This window comes from Gopherus evgoodei, chromosome 9 (assembly GCF_007399415.2).
Source record: "Gopherus evgoodei ecotype Sinaloan lineage chromosome 9, rGopEvg1_v1.p, whole genome shotgun sequence".
In the NCBI taxonomy this organism is placed as follows: domain Eukaryota; kingdom Metazoa; phylum Chordata; order Testudines; family Testudinidae; genus Gopherus; species Gopherus evgoodei.
In genome coordinates this window covers 46,576,396-46,593,288 of record NC_044330.1, presented here as the reverse complement: position 1 = coordinate 46,593,288, position 16,893 = coordinate 46,576,396, and the positions used below count along the sequence as shown (strand labels likewise).

Below are 16,893 nucleotides of genomic sequence, written 5' to 3'. Positions count from 1 at the left end.
GAGGTTTTTCACCTTCCTCTGCAGCCTGGGGCACGGGTCACTTGCTGGTGGATTCTCTGCAGCTTGGGGTCTTCAAACCACAATTTGAAGACTTCAATAACTCGGACATAGGTTAGGGGTTTGTTATAGAAGTGGATGGGTAGGGTTCTGTGGCCTGCTTTGTGCAGGAGGTCAGACTAGATGATCATATTGGTCCCTTCTGACCCTAGAGTCTATGAGTCTGTATCACATTCATCTACATGTCCGATAATTCTGATTCTTGTTTTTGTTTTTTACTATAGTTTTCCTTGTTAGGGTTAGTGGCCTATAATTGCCACAGTCATCTCTGAAGCCTCTTCTGCAATTTGACGTCTTGCCTGTGTTCTAATATTTACCAATTGACTTTAAGGTCTTAGTTTTATAATATAGTGAGTTACTGGGAGTTCAGTAACATTAGGTGAAAGTTCTATATTGTTAGTTGGTCCTTTTAACCTATGAGATATGAGCAGGCCATGTGATCCAGCAACATTTTCTACTTCAATATGGAGACTCTGAACCATAATTTAAGTAGCTTCTCCTAACCAGTTTAAGCACAAATAAAGGGCCAGTGTTACCACCAGCACAATCCAATATGTAACCAATGGAGTTGTAGTGGATTATGTGGGTAGTAATTTTCACCTAAGGTATCTTCATGGATTGTTGTCGACTGGTTAGAATGTGGAAGCAGGAGTCAAAAGTTCTGGCTTCTGTTCCTGGTTCTGCTACTGACTTGCTGTCTCCTCATGAGCAAGGAATATAGGCCTTAAATTTTCAAATGTCCATGAATGTTTGGCGCCTCCAGTTCTGGGGTGGCCAGCTCAAACACTAAGGGCCTGAGTTTCCAATGTCCTGGGGATGACACTGAATAACTTCTTTCTAGCTGTGAAGATTTGTTAGTGTTTCAAATGTGATTTGAAATCCTTGGATGAATGGAGATATAATCGTGAAGTATAGTTATTATGTAAATAAATACAAGTTTCTCTATTCTTGCTCATCTATTCGGATTTCCAACCCCCAAAAAATATTCTTTTGACTCCTGTGTTAGAAAAATTAAATGTTTTGTCCTGTTGACTCGTGAGGTATAGTTTACTGTGTAAGCAAGTATTTGCTGTGTCAAGAATGTACAATGTGGGCAAGGATGTATGTCAGAAACATCTTTATTACATCTTTTCAGTATCCACCTATTTGTGGATGGCCTGATTAAACTAGACACAGAGCAGGGTGCAAGCCAGCCAGTTTCTTAGCAGCACAGACATTATAAATCAGTGTCCTCAGACTATATGTGCGGCAGACAATTGACAACTATATGCCCATAAGTAAGGAATCCTGGCACAGCACCCTAACGGACAGGCCTCGGGGACTGGGAATGGTTGCAAAAAGCCTGTTTTTGCTGAACTAGCCTTTAGTAGAACAGTTGTGGAGCGGATCTTCAGGTATGGACATGCCAGGTAGGGTACTGCCCCCTTACTCTAAACAGCAGTACAATAATAATATGGTAGTGCAAGTCAGCTTGTCCATTTCACATTTATGCACACACATACACACACTCTCTTTTGATTCATTCTGTCAGAGTTTCAGACACCTTTTTTCAATTGAATTTTTCAAAAGTTTCATGAATCTTTAAAAAGAAACTAGTAAGACAAAGGTCAGTAATAATTTACTCAGCCAGTAATGCTTGTAACTGAATGTTAAGGAGTAGCAATTCATTCCTAACAGTGCTACTGTTGTCTGAAACCTCCCAGGCAAAGAACCAGAAAATGCTTCCAAACTAATTGGAGGATACATGGAGCCCTTATTCTCTTTATACATGACACATCCCATTATAAATCACAACAACAAACAGTACATTTATTAATAATACCAGCTCCAAAGACCTGTCAGCTCAGTTGAATGTAACACTTATTTTAGGGCCAAATCCTGTGCTTCCTCCATTGTGTGGATAAACAAAAACCAAAAAGAAATAGAACAGCTAGGGAGTGGGGGAGCAGGCTATGGAAAGGGCAAGAAGGGGACTGTGCACATCCTACACATTCTAGGCAGCAGCACTCTGTGGCAGCTTGCCACAACAGTGCTAAACAGAAGTCTCAGTGGGTCAGGTGAAAGGTGTGGAAATGCCAGGGTGTCTGCAGGTACATGGATCCACTGACTAAAACCTGAACCTTGGGAGAGCACAGAGGCTATTGCTCTGCAGACTGGGAAGGAGTCTCTTTCCAAAAATCTCTGAGGCAATCCCCTGCTGATAGCCCATTTGTTCTGGGTATGTGCAGGAAAACAGACTTTGGCCCTCCAGGAGTGCACATATGATTGCAAAATTTGTGCTGCAAATGGGACTATCGTACTAATGCCGACAAATCAGCAAGTGCCAGGGTATATGCATTGAAGCTGCTTCTGTTTTTAGAAATATTAATTTAAAAACATGCAAAACTGATTTGAACAGATTTCAATTTTGAGCTTTCCAGGCGCTAGGACGGTAAAGTTACTTTGAAAAGGATTATACAGTTGGGTGTCCCTTTAAATTTACTCCAATCTGCATTATATTTTATTTCCACCTGTAAAAGTGAGCTGTTGAGGTATATATAGCTGGCAGCAGGAAGTGTGAACATTCTTTGTGTTGGAACTTGACAATTGGCTTCTTTACTGACTAGAGAGAGAACTTTTGTCCTGCCTAAGCCAAAGGATGCATTGCTTACATGGAGATTGTGCATAGCTTTCTGTGTCATGCTCATGGACACCATGCTTGCTTCAGAGTACAAGCAAAGAACAGCCCAGTGATGCTGGGGTTAGTCCCTTCTCTCTCTCTCTCTCTCTGGGTCCTCAAGTATTATTCAGCCTTTTCTTCACTTCCAGTCACTAGTGTCTGACTCTCTAGCCCAGTCCTTCAGGAGACTGGCTGCATTCTTTTTAGAATAGTTCTTTAAACCTCAGTGCATAAAATAGAGGTGAAGGACTTGATTGGTAAATATAACAAGTTTTTGACCTAGCTAGTTAGAGGTCATTGTCTTCATTCATTGCTAGTTCAAAAATCATAATTATGGTCTACACTCTGCCTAGCTGATTTATGTATTGTCATACCCACGGCTTGATTCTCCACTCCCTCATGGCAGTCAAATGACACATCACTAGTCTAAGGCTAGGTCTACACTGTGAGGGAGTCGACCTAAGATACACAACTTCAGCTATGAGAATGGTGTAGCTGAAGTCGGCGTATCTTAGGTCGATTTTACATGGCCGTGAGGATGGCAGCGAGTCGACCGCTGTTGCTCCCCCATCAACTCTACATCTGCCTCTCGCGTGCGGTGGAGTTCCGGAGTCGACAGCAGAGCAATTGGGGATCGAATTTTATCACATCCACACTAGACGTGATAAATCGATCCCCAATAGATCAATCACTACCCGCTGATCCGGCAGGTAGTGTAGACATACCCTGATGGAATGGAGAAACAGGCCCTGAGTCTTTTGCCAAAACACTTCCACTTTGACAGTATGGGCATGTTGGCTACTCAGCTGTTTACCTGAAGGATTGCCAAAATATCACTGCACACCATCTGCTGTGTGAGGTTAGCCCAATAAAGCATTTCATATCCGATACAGGCAGAGGAAACGTCTTTTGCTTTCTTCTAGCAACATAAGGGAATGTAGTGCACCTTTTAGTTTACATGGTATTTCACCACAACAAGGAATCCTTCAATGTAGGACCAGACAGAAGATTGTACAACTTGATACAGCACAGCTCAGTCTAACCTAGATTGCTGAATACTGTGCTGTGTGTGTCCATATCAGAAAGATAACAAATTACAAAGAATTCAGAGAGGGGCAATATGAATGAGGGAAGCTGGTGGGTTTGGTTTCATGAGGAAAGAAATTCAATATCCTACAGACTTTTAATCAGTCAAAATCTCTGTGGCTTTAATGGTGTTTGGCTGAAAATGGACTGCAAGATTTGGCCCTATAGAAATATATTTTCCCTAATGCGTGACTGGAGGAAGAGACATTCTGAAGGTGGACTTCAGTAACAAGGGGTAATAGAATGCTCCTGGGGGAATTCTGCACCACTGCTCATGCGCAGAATTTGTCCCCTGCAGATTTTTGTTTCCCCACAGAAAAATGATTTTCTGATGGGGAAGCAAAGGGAAGTGGTCATGCGACTCTCCCCAGCAGTATGTTTCAGGTGCCAAGGGCAGCCAGCAGAGAAGTAAATCACTGTGGGGCAGGGGCAGGACTGAGGAGGACACAGCTGGTGGCTCCTATCCTGTGCCAGGCTCAGCTGCTAGTCCCAGCTGGGCTGGGGAGAACAGAACTTCCTCTTCCCCTGCACAGCATCCAGGGCCAGGTCAGATGAACCCCCAGATTTCTCCCCTGGCTTTAGGAAGCTCTGCAAATTCCCCCACCTTCCTGCACACATTGTTCCTCAGCTGCAGGGGGAGAGATCACTGTACAGGGAGTTGCTCTCCTATCTGTCCAACCCCTATGCATCCAGACCCTCCCATACCCAGACCCTCCCACCGAGCCTTCCCCTCCCCACACCCAGAACCTCCCCCAACAAGCCCCACTCCGCCTGCACCTGGACCACCCCGATGAGCCACCCACACCCAGATCCCCATCCTACTGAGTCCCAACCCCACTGATCCCCACTCTCCCAGCATTTGGACCCCCTCCCCCCAGTAAGCCTGCCCAGAACCTCGCAACAAGCTCCTGTGCATCCAGATCTCTCCCGCCCCCAGATCCCCCACTGAGCCGCCAGCATCCAGATTGCCCCACACAGAACCCTCTCAACCCACACCTGGATTCTGTCCACAGTTGGATTCTGCCTTGCTGAGCCTTCCTACTCACACCTGGTGCACCTGGCAAGGAGGGGCAGGGCTCTGGGGTGTTTCTGGGGCAAGCCCAGTCCTTGCACTGTGTCAGGGTTGGATGCAGCCTCACAGCTGCGTCCATGTCCTGAGACGGGATAGCTGCACAGGGATGTCCCATCTCTGTGTAGCCAGTGGTCTGTGCTCCCCAATGCCATGCTGGAGCCTCCACATTTGACACATTTGCAGAATTTTCAAATATTGTGCACAGAAATTTTAATTTTTTGGAGCAGAATGCCCTCAGGAGTAATAGAAGAAAGGTGAAAAGGAGATGGGTAGGCTGAATAGCAGAAGAAATGTCCATATCATGAGGTTTATATTTTTATGACATAATGTTTGTTGAAGGACCAATAGGTAGGCAGAAGCATTCTTTACATATCTGACAGTAAGAGACAGCCTATCTATGCCACTCCACTGCAGGAATTGTTCAAGAGCAGTGCATTTGTGTGAAAATAAGACTCCAGCAATATTGCCAAGGCCACTGAGACTATCTGCAGAACTCTACTGAGAGATGCTAATCGCCAGACTAAGAACATAAGTATTTGTAATGTAGGGTGTATGAGAGAAGTAGGATTCGGTCCTTCTATTGTCCCCTTTTTCCACCATTCAAAAGGTCTGTTATTGAGCTATATCTTCCTAATGAAAGGATGAATGTGGCTCATTCTGGAGCTTGTTAATAATAGCTTTGGCTTAGCCAAGGGATGCTTTAAAGCAGTGCACATTGTTTCCCTTGCAGAAGCAGAGTATCTAATCCCATGAAGTACCTCCATCTTCTCATGGTCTGGGGAGATACAGGCTGATTTTATTTTTTTTGTCCCAATATCTGATCTTCAGGGAGTAGCAGTTTTTATTCCCCTTGGGCAACAGCGTTGGCCCTTCTTTGTGTATATTTTACTAGTGCCACCTATTTTTGCCATAGACTTTCTATCAACAAGGTATTTGACAAATTTCTTCTGAGGGGCACAAACCTACCTATGATATAGGCAGAAAGAATAAATGTCCTATTATCTGATCACCATTCTATCAAACCCCAGAATGTAGGTCACGGCAGAATAAACCTCTATCTTTATATATATCACAATATTAAACTTTCACATTTGTACCAGCAAATCCTTGCAAGCTTTCATTTTTACCTGGCATAGCCCTGGATCTGCACTAAATATTATTTTTAAATAAAGATTTAGAATCATCTGCTCCCAATTGGTGTTTCACTTGTGACACTCTGCCCTAGAATCTATCTGGCATCCATTTTAGTAAACACTGGTGCGGGGGGAGAGAAATCAACTTCATATCCTTATAATTCCTTTCCCCAACAGAAAATTGAGCCATCAGTGTTTTCACATGAACTGAAAGTCAAGCAGCTTTTGAATTCTGAAAGATGCTAGAAATATTGTTAAATTAGTCAATAGAGGACTGATTTAATGTCTTGCTATTTTACTGATGATATTCCAAGAGCACTTTTGAGACAGTGCTTGAATCATCTGACGATCTCTTTATTGATCGAGACTTGGTAAAATCAAGCAGAAATCTTAAATGACATCCCTGCTGTTTCTTGGCAAATACAGTGAAGGTGGGTTATTGTATATTTTTATCACCTCAGCTATTAAGTAAATTACTTCCCAATACAAAAATCTCTGCTGTCACAGAACTTAAACAACCTTGCCCAGTTCAGATAAAAATTATTTTAAGAGTTTAAGAATATTAGCCAGGAAGCTGTAAGACTTGTTTTTCTTGAGACCTATTTTTGTGGGCTGTTAGACTACCATCCTTATTATAAAGGGTTTTGGGGAGTTGGTTGCTATAGCAACAGTCTACTTAATGCTTTTCAGAGCAAAAACCAACTTCATTGTACATTCAAAGCAAGAAAGAATGGGAAAGGAAAGGAAATCCAACCTCTGTCAGTCTGAGTGCTGTGAACTGCAGCATCCTGTATTTAATAGTAGTGGACTAAACAGCAGCTATTTTCCTGAATTGTTTTCTATTTTCTGCCACAAATGGGTTTGTTTTTTTTTTACCTTTACAGAAAACAAAATATAAGATGATGTGCTGGCATTTCTCAGTTCCAAGGTGCAGCATCAGCAAGCAGAGTTAATAACAACCCAGGGAATATTTCTTTAAAAGCAGAGTTGAGAATGCAAAATACAAAACATCTTTCAAAGTTACAGTTGTGACAATTTCTAGTGCAGTTTCTTGCTGTATTGTTTACAGTGAAAGTCTGCAATTATAAGCAGGGCTCTGTCCTGCTTCCAGTGAAGTCAATAATAGTTTGTTTTGCCATTGAGTTTGATGAGAGCAGGATCAGGCTGCAATATTAAATAAGCTTATGCCTTACACTTTTTATGTTAATGATTAGAGCTGGGAAATATTGCAAGAAAAGTACTGTAAATATGCAAAAATAAATTGCTTTATATCTGTGAGCATTCCTGTGAGCAAATATTCACTTGCAGAAATCCTTTGTGAAAAAGAACATGTCTGAAATGCATGAATTTGAATGATCACTTAATGCAAATGTCAGGCATCTTGGAAAATTATTGATGGGTTTCCTTTCAATCAGAGAGCACAATCAATACCATTCCGAACCACAAACAGGCTGAAGTGCTATGGAAAAGTACAATTTACTGCAAACTAGAGCTGTGAAAAATGTCCAGATTTTGAAAGGTCAAGGAAAACTTTCATTATGTTCAGTTTTCATGAAAACATTTACTGTTTTTTAACCAATTATATAGCAAACATAAGAAGGTCGCCAGTCAATGCCCAACACATTATTTGATTCAACTAACTGTGCTAAGTAGAGTAGCACAGAGCAGATGCTTTTCCTGTGTAAGGTTTTGGAATTAGTAATATAGTGCCACATACCAATATTTCTAGACTTTGCAAGTAACAAACTGTTCATGTTAATTCATTAGTTAACAGTTCAAGAATAATTTGCTGTGTAAGTGCCTCATATTATAGCTACTCTTTAAAGAAATGCATCTTAAAGAACATAGGTTCTTGTATCATCTGATCTTCTGAATAGTGTAGTCCACAGGCCATAAAATCAGGACATCTGGTCACCCTATGCAGACCACTGTATTTTCATTTCATGCATAATCATTTGCAGTTTGCTGCAGAGTGGAATTCCACAAAGTCAGCACACATCTCTAGTGTAATAATAATTTAAGAAAAGAACCATGCATCTATTACAGCTGGCCTGTTCTAGCGATTGTACAATTTAGTTTTATGCATTTCCAACACTGTGCAAAACAATTTTCTCCTGCTGCCTGTGCAACTTCAGGCTCAGAAATGAGTAGGAATGGGGAGGGAGAGGCCTTCTGAGCCTGGTGGTGGTGGGTGTCAGGTAGGAGAGGGAAGGCTTCTGAGCCTAGGGATGATTTGTCAGAGTCCTGGAGGGTTTTCTGGGAGATGCTCCAGGGCTTGAGGGGGTGTTTTCCAAGCTGTGTTTTCTGAGCCTTGAGGGAATAGGCAGGGTAGGAGGGAGCTGAGGGAACTGGCAGATTGTGAGATGGGAGAGCTGAGCACAACTGGTTAATGGGAGGGGGAGAACTGGTGGGCATGGAGGAGATGGAAGGGTTAGAGCCAGATGAGGCTAAGAGATCAGTGAAGAGGTGACATAGGGATAAGTATTTTTTCTCATTCCTTGACTGTAAAGTGTCCCTGTGTTTTTTGTTTTTTAATTTCTTTTGTTTGGTTGGTTTTTTTAATTCTGAATGGGGAAGTAGGAAGAACAAATTGAAGCCTCTTCCTTCCCACATCTCCCATATGCCCCCAAAATGCTTCCCTGTGACACCCCCTCATAATGTCCCAGTTTTTCCTTTGAAAATAAAAATCAGCCTTCAAGGGAGGAGAAGAGGTTAGGGGGAAAGGGCCTCTTGTTACCTGCAGACCCACTATTTAATTTAGGCAACAGCCATCACTGTCTCCCGTCACCTTCAGTAAGTGCCATGACGTTTTTAACCCTCATCCAGAGAGCTCACAGAGGGACAGAGGAGCCGTGCTTTAATGCCTCACACAGTAAAGAGACTCTCCAGTCACGCACCATCCGCTCCTCGTACTGTCAACATCAGAGTCCAAGTGCTGGTATAAGATAAAAGACTTAGAACCTGCCTCCACAGTCATAGATGTTACTAAATGAGACACATGCCTTGATTTGGAACAGAATAGAGAGAGACTTGCCAAGCCATAGCAATATATATACACAGTGAAACCTTTCTTAAGTGGCCGCTAAAGGGACTGACTAGAATCCTTTCTTAATAAAGGTGACAGAGATTTATGCTCAATTTTGGGTGCTCCTTTGAGATAGGAATTTGCCTACTAAGTACAGTTCATTATGCATGTTTCCTGTGCTACAGCTGGCCACCACTGACTCATGATTATATCAATGCCTCATCACTCTAGTTATGATACGTACCATTTCAGATACATCCTGACTTACGTGTTACTGAAACTTCTAGAATAAAATAGCTACATGTTCAGGAAGAAAGTTGGCCACTGAATTATACTGCAACCTGCCAGCAAAACTTTCCCATTGCAGACAGAGGTAGTATGTTCTCTACTCCCACATGATCTCCTCTTTTCTAGCTCTCAGCCAGAGGTGACATGCTTTTAAAGGCAATAACCAAACAATGAAAATGAGGAATGTCATGTGACAAAACTTGTGCTCCCCAAATTTCAGCTGGAGAACCTCAAACGCAGCTAAAGAAGACCAGCAGAAACTAGAATAGCGATTCAGAGTAGATCTATGCTGAGATCTGAGGCGTGATTGCAGCTCGTGTAGATGTACCTGCACTCGCATGGCTAAAATTAGCAGTGTTGATGCAGCAGAACAGGGTTCAGTAACACAAGTACATACCAGGGTCCATGTCGCGCTTTTACAGCTAGTGCCGAAGCTCGCACTGCTGCAACTACGCTGCTATTTTTAGCCATGCTGGTGAAGGTAAAGCTAACGCCAGTATGCCTAGCCAAGCTTCAATTGCAGTGCATCAGACCCTCAGGGGTGGGAAGGAAAAGTTGATAGAGGAGGTTTCTCAGTGAGCAATACTAAACCTTTGAAGGAGGCCTAGGGAGTTTGGTTTTATGTAAGATGTTGTCTTTATTGGGGTTTGGTGGTTTCTTTGTTTTTTGTTCCTCCTCCTCCCCCTCCCCCACAAAAAATGCGAACAGTATTATCCAGTGTCCCCTAGGACTGTTGTGCAAGCGATCTCTCTGAAACACCACCACCAGTCTGATTAATTTGTGACGGTATTGTATTAAATTAGTATTCAGCTAACCACTTCAAGATGGTATCCACTCTGAACAGCGTACATCTGTGGTAGTGCCTCTGCTATGCCAGATACACAACAAGATAGTGCCCATGACACACATTACAACCTCATGCAATTATCTGTGGAGACCATTTTGTGTTGAGTGCATGAATGGCCTATGTACACTGTAAGCTAAGGACTGCACGTAACTCACAAGGGGAGAGCGGGAAGGTTGCCACAGCTCCTCCAGGAACTAGGAACAGTAGGGATGATTAAGGTGAAGCACTTAAGTAATAAATGCCTACAGGGAGTTACCTCCCCCTGGGGAGACTTGCATATACTGGTTCTGATTGTCTGTTGGTTGCTTGGAAAAAACAAAGAAACGGCTTTTGATATAAAAAGTCTGTTTTAAACTGACTCAGGGCCTTCTCTGATCCAACAAATGGGTAACCGTTGGAAAGATTTTGGCCTACTGGGACCCCGTAAGACTGATGGGTGACTCCTGGTAAGCTTTTAGTATGTGTATAGGACCTGTAATTGGTTATTAACGTGTTTTCTCTGTTTTTTCCTTAAGAATAAAGGAGTTTGCTTAGAAAGAACTGTATGGTCACTTGCAACTGCTCACTGCCCTCAGAGAGAAAGCAAAGCACAGGCACTGGCCTTTAGGCAGAAGGGCTTGCTGGGGATACCACAATGTAAGCCAGGGAGCTGTGCAGCCTTTAAAAAAAAACAACAAAAAAAAACCCAGCCAGGAGAACAAAAGATGCAGGTCTCTGCCCAAAAGTGGTGATGGTTGGGAGCCAGAAACCTTAAGTGAGTGTCTTCAAGGGAGGACTGTGGGGAAATACAGGTGCAGTTATGCTGAAACATAGCCCCTGCCCCGAGGAGCTCACAGTCTAAGGATGACCAGACAGACAAGCAGACAGAGGTCAGGAAAGGGGAGGACCTCCAGATGGGAAGCTGGTACAAATCAACAAAAATTTATATAGAGAGCACAATGGAAGTGGGCTTTTAAGATGAACTTAAAAATAGAGGCAGGGTAGGGGTTCTACAGATGGGTACAGAGAGACTGAAAACTCTCCTCCTCCTCACCTGTCCCCCCTCCCCCCACCCCTCCCAAGGAAAAAGCCAACAAAATTCCTTTGTTTGCTACTAGCTGGCTCGTAAATACAAAATCAAACAGCTACAGAATATGCCTCAGTCAGTCCTTCTGCTCTGCTCTGCTCTATGAGCCAGCTGCTTTGTTCGATCATCTGATATACTGGTATTGGTTAAAATGTCTGCTCCATAGATTAGATACTGACTTTGTTTTTTCTCCTCCGTGCCTTCCTGTGTTCCATGGGGAAAAGAGCGGGGGGGTGGGAAGTGTTCTTCACACTACATCAACCATTTTTAATACAGATGAAACAATATTTGGTCCAATCCAAGGCAGATATTATGAGGTAATTCATTTGGTAGCCAAAACCAGACCTGAAGTTTTGCAGTTAACTGGCAGGAGGGTCTATTAAGCCACTGAACAGGAAGTTGATGTGTTTGTATTTTGGGCTTTGGCTCATCTGCACTTCTCACTTGTAACACACCGTGGTTTGCTGTGCTTGCACTGTGCCTTAAGCACACCTGCTGAATACAGAACATGGTTTCCCTCTAGTGAAAATCCTGATTACAGGGCTGCAAAACACTAGAAGCTAAATTCTGCTGTCTGTGCAAATCTGGAGTAATTCCAGTGGCTTCAGATTTATACTGATGCAGCTGAGATCAGAATTTAGCCCTCTACTGCTGCCAGAGGAAAAAACAACCACTATCAGACTGTATCCATGGAAACCCTGCTACTGCAATAACGGGCAGAATGGCAAATCAATCTCCTGTGCTTCAAAATGAAACAAATTTAACACTGTTTATAGAGCATCTGTCCTCTGAAAGAGCATCTTTGTTGATAACTGTACATCTAAAAATCTTTCCTGGTAAACATGCCGGTGAAATCCTTCTCTCTCCCTCTTTCTGACAAAGCTCTGATTTTACACACAGTAAAGATCAGTGAAAAAGTCAGATGCAGACAGTACCGTGATACAGAGCTGAGTCCGGAAGCCATAATGTTTAATGAAGAAGAAAATTGTTAATTTAGCATCTAGCCCTAGTGTCTGGGCACATGGTGACTAACATTCAAATGTACTAGTAAAGGCAGTGGCCCATCACCTTACTCTTCATCTTCGCTTGTTACATGGTGCCATATGTCTCTAGCAGTAAATTTGTACCTGATGATACATTTTGTCTGAGTAGGGTGTGTTTTTATTCTGTCAAATGAGATTTTAGAATCTGCTTCTTACATGCAGACAGACTTGGGCAGCTCAATTTATAAATCCATAAGTCTCAGAAAAGGGTGCATTTCTGTTGAAATGCACATTCTTCTTGCCAATATTGGAGCACAGATCCATTATTTTATATCACCTGTTTCCCTGCTCCATGCTACCATCAATGAGGGCTCTCAAGTAAAAGCACTATCATTTTAAGCAGGGGGCTATTGTTGGCATGGCATTCTCTGTGAGTGGGGCTCATCTCTCATCTCATTCTCCCTGTTTCTCCTGGAAATGGATACGGCTAACATATCCATACTGATTTTGTTAGCTCTCTCAGCCAAGTTGGATACTGCTGTCCTCCACAAGATTCAGTTTACTCAGTTGTGGAATCATATGGAAATGGAGGGGAAGGCCCCTTCAGTGAGTTAGTTACTACTTGCTTCTGAGAGTTCCCAAAAGACATTAGGGCTTGACCCAAACTCTAGTGAAGGCAGTGGAATGCACTGACTTCAGTGGGTTTTGAAGGGGTAACTATGCTCTTTCCTCACTCGAGGGCTCTCACGTGCATTTCTACAGGGTTCCATCTTTTTCTTTCCACCTGTTAAATATGTAGCCACAGCAACTAGGGATGATAATGATATATTTTAGCCCATAGCATAGCCAATATCTAGGTGAGACTCAAATCTACGTCCCCTTTCTGTCAAACCCAAATATTACATCTCTGATTTTCCTGTGCCTTGGGTGGGGGGTGTGCGCGCACGCAGGGGAGCCAACTGCCTAGTTTAGGGTAGACAGGATGGAAGTGAAGATGATAGGTAAGGGAAAGCCCTAGAGTTGGCCATGAATATGCCTTTTATTGGAGATCTATATCTGACCTTTACAATATCTTTCTGCTGTATCTGGGTCATATTATACCCATTGCTGCTTCTCGGTTGCTAGATGACATCTATGGGCTGCACTGTACTGTCTTCTTTTATCTACATTTGGCCAAGATGTACGGCCATTTCTTTTTTATATGGACCTTGTCTCAATCATCTCTTTCTTTCTAATCCTAAAGCTAGATTATTGTAACGCACTCTGTTTAGTGCTATCACTGAAATGCACCCAAACATGTCAGATGATGCAAGGGCTCACATCTGAATGAGATGAGCTATTATGAGCACTTATAAGTGCTTGGTATTGTGCCGTATCTACCTCTTCACTAAAGAGGGCGGTTCAAAATATCAGTTAAGATCTATGAATCCCAAAATGAATGTGGGCCCAGTAATCTGAGATCTTCTCTCCCTACTCTGTCCAGTCATGGTGATATAATCTGTTCTTGCTGTCAGTTCCTGGGGTGTGATCTCCAGGGAGAACTCCCCTCCAGGAGACAGCCATCCCAGCAGCTCCTCCTGTTCAAACTGAGGGATTCCTGCTTTAGAACCTCCAACGCCAGGGTATTCTCAGAGGAAGGCCCAATTGTCTAGAACTTGCCTGCTCGCGTGACCCATCGGAACACAAATTTAGAGTGCCGTGTAAGGTTTTGTCTATTCACTGCCCCACAAACTGTTTTAATACTTTTGTCAATCTCTTGCCAAGTATTTCTTACTAGTAACTTCCACTGGTGCACACCCATGTTCTACATCTCAAAACAAGGATGTTAAACCAGTCCTTTCCTGCTTTAGGTACAGACCTATTGTGCTGGGAATTACTGGTCATGTTCTACTGATCTGTAACTTACAAATGAGATTTGCAATTCACCCCATGAATTGAAGGGGAGAGGGAGAATGAAGAGTATCTGGAGCTGTTTCTCCCAGTCGCCATGCTACTTGCCAAAGTCATCAGGCTTCAGTGGCTGGGAGGTGAGGGTGAAAAGGAGAGAAGCTGGTACAGGAAGGTCAAGAGGGGTGGTCTGTGTGGTTGGAGAACTCAGGAAGAGCGCTAGCTGTGTGTATTTGGTCTCAAGTGGCTGAGGAAAAAGCATGTGCCAGTTTGGCAAGAGGGAGGAGCAATGGCATCATTTGTCATTGGGGAAACTGGAACATGTGGAGGTCCAGGTACTTGAGATCTTCAGCTACAAGCACATCACCACTAGATTTGAACATCTCTGTCCCTGTTGGATGCATGGAGGCTTCACTGCCTTTCCACCCTCCTGCAGGACAGAGTGTAAGATTATCGGTAGGAAACCTGCACTGATGCTGCCAGTGCAGCGTTTGTTCTGTGGCTAAATCAAGGACTACAGTCTCTATGACTGTCACTACAGAGCCTTTCTCAAGCATGACACTTTAAAATAGTGAGATCATCGCAGCCTTAGAGCTTTTGTCATGTGTAAACTCTCTAAGTTTAAGCAATCCTGCCCAAAGCAGGTGTACTTTCTTATTGTAGTTCTCTGTAGCATTAGAGCAGGTGTCCCATGTATTTTGTGCCCTTCTCCCACTCTCACCTTCATCAATATGGTAGAGGATCTTCAGTCATCTTCCAAAATATTAAATCCAAAATGAACCCACAAGCCATCTGTTAAATATGGGCTCAAAAACGACCAGGGAAGATGAGTCCAGATGGGAAAACCATGTTACATTGTTAATAGCTACCACCACCGCTATTTCTAACATCCATGCTAAATACCATTTTAATAATTTTGTGTAAATTCATTTTCAGTAAGAGAGTGTAATAACAATGAAGGAGGCTGTAGCAAAATGATTCCCTGAAATGATGCTTCTGAGCACACAACCCACAAATATACAAATTCCATCTACATTTTAAATTGGTAAAATGTGTATACTATTCATTTTTACTTTCAGACAAATCTTCAGTCACAAACTAGCATATCCCTTTTGCAAAGCGCAAATATTAACATCTCTTTGGGGCATGTGCTGTGGTATATGAACTCTATTATATCCCTAACTCTGCAGGTATCTACACTGACAAGTGGTGGCATATAGCAGCTGCCATTTGATATGATGCAGTAGAAAATGCCCTGAGACCAATAATGTCTACTTGCAGTAAATCTCATACCGTGTTATGATACAGTATATTACCACTTCTGACAGTTACATCAGCTACAATTCTGCCCTCCCTTTCTAGCAGACAGTGAATAGAAATAGAATTTCTTCAAGCCGTCCAAGCTCGAGAACTAACAGATCTGCATAGCAGAGCCTTATGAATGAATGTCAACTATAAAGTAGAAACAACAAGCAAACATATATATTAGTCCACTGATCTAACGCTAGGCAGATGTGGTCAGCATTGGGGACTTACCTGTAGTAACTGTGACTGCTAATCTTTCCTTTTTTATTCTATTATGAATCTCACAGCAGCAGCTAGTTCCAAGAGCTACAGTCTGTTCTTTCATGGCAAGGTGCAAGCTGAAATTATGTGAACTATAGTGGAAAAAGAAGCCATCTTGGATTTTCATTACAAGTACAATAGTAGAGAGCAGAACACTTTGCAGCTGATGAGGTGAGCTAGTCGATACAGGACTTTTTTTTTCTTTTTGGGTATTGGACTGACAATGGTAGGTCCATAGTTAGGATGCTTTACATAACAGATTTTAGCCCCCTTCAGAATCCACAGTCACACTGGCCTCAAAATCAGCAGTTTTAGCCCTGGACCTGAGTTAAAAAATTTCTACAAAATGTAAAAATAATTGGAGAAAGGGGTTAAAAAGCGCCTTCCTGTACTAGATTCAGATCTAGTTCCCATCACCAAAATGTTGTAGAATAAATTATACTTTCAGAAGGTATTAACTAGCAATCATAGTCGCAGAGTGCATCAAATGACTGCTGGAGACCTAGGTTTTCACAGTATGGGTAGGGGGAAAGTTTTCGGTCCTTTTCTTTGCTGAGAGCTTTCAAAAGGTGCTAACCACTGGCTAGTGTTGGGATGCTTGGCAAAATGGTAGCAAGGTGCGGCTTAGCTTCCAAAGCTTGGGAGGGGTAGGAACTCAACAAGCCTAGGGCTTGTACATGGAGGAGCACTTTCCCTTCCTTGACTTCTCTACTTGACAAACCACTTGGGGTTAAGCAGAGGGGACTCATGCTGCTGTGAGCTACAGAATGCTTGCCTGCTGCAGAAGCCAAAGAAGTGGTAGGGTTTCTTCAGTTCCTTCTCCTGAAGCACTGAGCTTCTCCTCTGCTCTTTCCCCTGGCCCTCTTGTCTCTCTGCAGCCCCCTTCCACATACTGCACAGGCTCTGAAGGCTCCCAGGAGACCTCCTGCCCCTTGCATAAACCCTGTAAAAGCGTGTTGCAAGGCATAGATTGTGCAGTCCGAACAAGCATCATAAAGCTCTTCAGAAGGTCAGTGCCAGGCAGAGCCTGTTCCAATGCACATCTCCTCGGGTCCCTAGGAGACAGGTTCTCTCCTAAGGATCTTAAGAGGTGCGCATTTAGTGAGGTCTCCCTTTACTGATCTGAAGAAGGCAATCCCTCTCCAAAACTTCCTTCCCTCCCCAGTCCCATTTTATAGCTATTTAAAAAACTAAGGAATACACTCTCAAATTGTCATTACTGAG

General features: G+C 42.9%; 1 protein-coding gene across 3 annotated transcripts in view; it reads right to left on the bottom strand.

Moving 5' to 3' along the window:
* The window catches only part of AMER3 (APC membrane recruitment protein 3), a 64,818-nt gene that overhangs the window by 32,837 nt on the left and 15,088 nt on the right, over nt 1-16,893 (bottom strand). The gene's annotated exons all lie outside the window — the stretch shown is intronic.